A 3,800-nucleotide genomic window follows, 5' to 3' on the forward strand; every position below is an offset into this window, starting at 1 on the left:
ACAGCTAACTGTCTAAGGCCCTTCCAGGATGTGTGTTTTCCTCTGTATTCTTTCATGTTAAGTATAGGACTTGTAATTATTTACTCAAGGACTTTTAAATAATGATTATTAGGTAATAATAAGAAATCTCTGGACTTATCCATAATTTGACAATCTCCAAGATGTTTCTTGAAGTAGCCATAATGAAGATCAGGAAGAAGCAATCAATTACAACCTCACCTTTCATGATATGCACATGCTCCTATCCAACACCCTCCTCCCAGAGGAGCAAAAATGAGTCTGGAAACAAGCCCGCAACTATGCTGATGAAGTCCACCAAACTACGCCTGCCCATGAGCACTGAGTAGGTCCCTAACCAAAATCCCAATTGGGATTATAATTCTCCAGAGGGTCAGACAAGAAGGGACCAATTCACCACCTGCCTCCTGACAGGGCAGCTCATAAAGCCATCAGTTATGATCATCTCTAAGAGGTCATTCAGGATAAAAATGAAAACCCTTCCTCCTATTTAAACCACCTGACTGAAGCCCTACTCCAATATACCAACTTAGATCCCAAGTCACCTGACGGTCAAAACTTACTCATGACGTACTTCTCCTATAGCTTCCCTGACATTAAAGCCAAACTTAAAAGCTGGAGCAATGTCCCCTCGCCCCACAGGCTCAAGTACTTGAGGAAGCCTTCAATGGCAGAGATGGAAAGTCCCGCAAGGTTGAATATCAAATGCTAACCAAAGCATTTCTGCAATCTCCCGCTGCTAACACTGCCCCTACAACCCACAGAAAACACTCCAGAACATGCTATAGGTATGGTCAGCTGGGCAACTGGGCAAAATTTTGCTCTAATCCTCGCTAACCTCCCACTCCCTGTCCTAAATATCCCAGGCGGGCCATTGTTGATTGCCCTCTTGCCCAGAGAGACAGGAGGTCACACAGCCCCATCTAACCATAGGCAGACCTTCTGGGACTGGCTACAGACAACTAACAGGGTCCAGGATACCAGCACCCGAAGACCACCATCACAGGGACCCAGGGTAACCATTGTGGTAGCAGGTAGGCTCATCTCTTTCCTCTTGGACACCTGGGCTATATTCTCAGTACTTGTCCAATTTGGGGGACCCACTTCTACCTCCACAACCTCCACTGTTGGGGTAGAAGGCAAACCATATCAACCATTATGAACCCCACCTCTCACATGCTCCATTGATGAGATCCCTTTCTCCCACTCTTTCCTTATTATTCCCCAAGCCCCATTCCCTTTCTAGGTAGACATCTCCTAAGTAAATTCAGCTCTTCCATTTTTTTCCCAGGAGGGGCTCTCTTCCAGACACTCCCCCACTCCCACTACTCCTCCTTCTATCACCTACTACCACCCCCTCATCAATATCCTGGCCCCCATCCTTGGTCAATCCCAGTTATGGGACATACACAACCCCTCTGTAGCCACACACCAAGATCCCATCCTTATCACACCCAAAAACCCTTCTCTCTTCTCATCCCAATCCCAATACTCCCTACATCTAAAGAGCCTCAGGAGACTCAGACCCATCATTTATGCCCTCCTAGCCAAAGGCCTATTGCTTTCACTTTGTACAGATGCCCCTTATAACACACCCATTCTCCATGTCAAGAAACCCTCAGGCACCTTCTGTTTGGTCCAAGACCTCTGCCTCACCACACCTCACCCCATTGCTCCAAGTCCATGTACTCTTTTGTCCTCCATCACCACCTGCACAGCACACTATTTAATTCTAGACCTTAAGGATGCCTCCTTCTCCATTCCCTTGCACAAAGATTCTCAAGACCCCTTTGCTCTTACCTGGCCTGACCCAGACATCCAGGTGTCCACTAAACTTGCATGGACAGTCCTTCCTCAGGGCTTTAGAGATAATCCCACCTGCCTATACTTGTCACCATCATTCCTCCTCCAATATGTGGATGACCTTCTTCTCTGCAGTCCCTCCCTATATCAAAGTAAAACCCACACAGCCAAATTACTGAACTTCTTGGCCTTGCAAGGATATTGTGTCTCCCTCTCTAAGGTTCAGCCCTCTCTTACCGCAGTCATTGATTTGGGCTTCCAACTAACCCTGTCCCACAAGGCCATTACGATGGATTGAAAAAAACTCATTTCTCACCTTCCTGTTCCCACTACCAAGGCTGAAGATCTCTCATTCCTGGAATTAACAGGATACTTTCGGGCATGGATACCCAATCACTCTTTGATGGCTCAACCCCTTTATGTCAGCACAAAGGGCCCCCTCGTGGAGCCCCTCATCACACCCATCAACAATCCCCTCGGCCTCCAACAAGCCTTCCTGCAGGCCTCAGGCCTTCACTTGCCTGATCCGTCTCACCCCTTTTTTTCTGTATGTAACAGAAAACCAAGGATTCGTCTGGGAGCTCGAGGCCACCAGGTGGGACCATCCTGTGCAGCCATGGCATTTCTTTTGGAGCGTCTTGACCCAGCAATATGGGGACGGGCACCTTACGTCCGGGTACTGGCCTCCTCAGGCATCCTGATCCAGGAGTCAAAGAAACTAACATTTGGGTCACCTCTAACTGTCCTCTCCCCCACCCCTTAACTGGATTACTCTCCTGTAAGAGTCTTGAGACCCTGCCCCCTTCCCGCATTCTTTCCCTTCAGATCTCAATGATGGAAGACCCCACTCCAACCTTCAAAACTTGCCCATCCCTCAACTCTGCTTCCTCCTCCTAGTGACTCCAATCCACATCAACCTCTCCATTCCTGTACAGAGACCTTAGAACAATTGCTACCCATCCCTCCCATATTCAGGAAGGACCCTTGCCAACTCCCTCATATACCTGGTTCATGGATGGGAGTCCCTTTTTACATAAAGGCCTTAGAATAGCAGGCCTTCATGTAAAAAAAAAAATAGAAGTGATAGAGGCTAACCCCCTACCCCCTAACACCACCAATCAACAAGCAGAACTAATAGCTCTAACCCAAGCCTTTATCCTAGCAAAGAGTATGTCTCTAACATTTATACAGATTCTAAATATGCCTTTCATATATTATTAGCTCACACAGCAATATGGAAAGAACGGGGACCCATGACTACCAAAGGCTCCTCCATCTCCAATGCTTCATACATCAGTGTCATTCTAAAGGCTCCCTCCTCCTTCTCCTATTGGCAGAGTACACTGCAAAGCCCATCAGACAGATAATTCTATTATGACAGCAGTCAACAGCCTGCCAGACCAAATGGTCCGGCAGGCAGCTCTATTCTACCTCCCCAACATAGAATCCAATACCATTCTTCTTTCTACACCCCCAGACATTGTCCAAATCACATCTACACCCCCAACACTACCCAAGGTACCCATTACATCCTTACTATCTACACTACTTACTTCCCCCTAACCTGTCTTCTCTAAGGGACTTTCCCATACAATCTCTAACACTCACCCGCCGACCATACCAAATTCCTCCAGGACCTCTCCCCTTCTCGTTACTATCAATTTCTTTTCATCCTATGAACAGAGCTGGCCTCTGACCCAGGACTTCAAGTCCTCTCTCTTCCAGCTCCTTCAGGATTTACATTTTCAGAGATCCTTCATTGACTTTACCCCAACTGAAACTAACCTCTTTCCTCACTCTCTCCTCTACGCCCTTTCCTTTTTCCATATGCCATGATCATCCTATTACCCCTCCTTCTCTGCTTCCCTCCTACGGCTCCCAGAATCCTCCTGGCACTCGTTATGCTTGGCAGTTTAAGATATATGCAATGGGCAGAAAACCTCCACTTTCTTTCTTTCTTTTTTTTTTTTTTTAATTTC

The sequence above is a fragment of the Marmota marmota genome, unplaced genomic scaffold (genome assembly GCF_001458135.2).
Source record: "Marmota marmota marmota unplaced genomic scaffold, marMar, whole genome shotgun sequence".
In the NCBI taxonomy this organism is placed as follows: domain Eukaryota; kingdom Metazoa; phylum Chordata; class Mammalia; order Rodentia; family Sciuridae; genus Marmota; species Marmota marmota.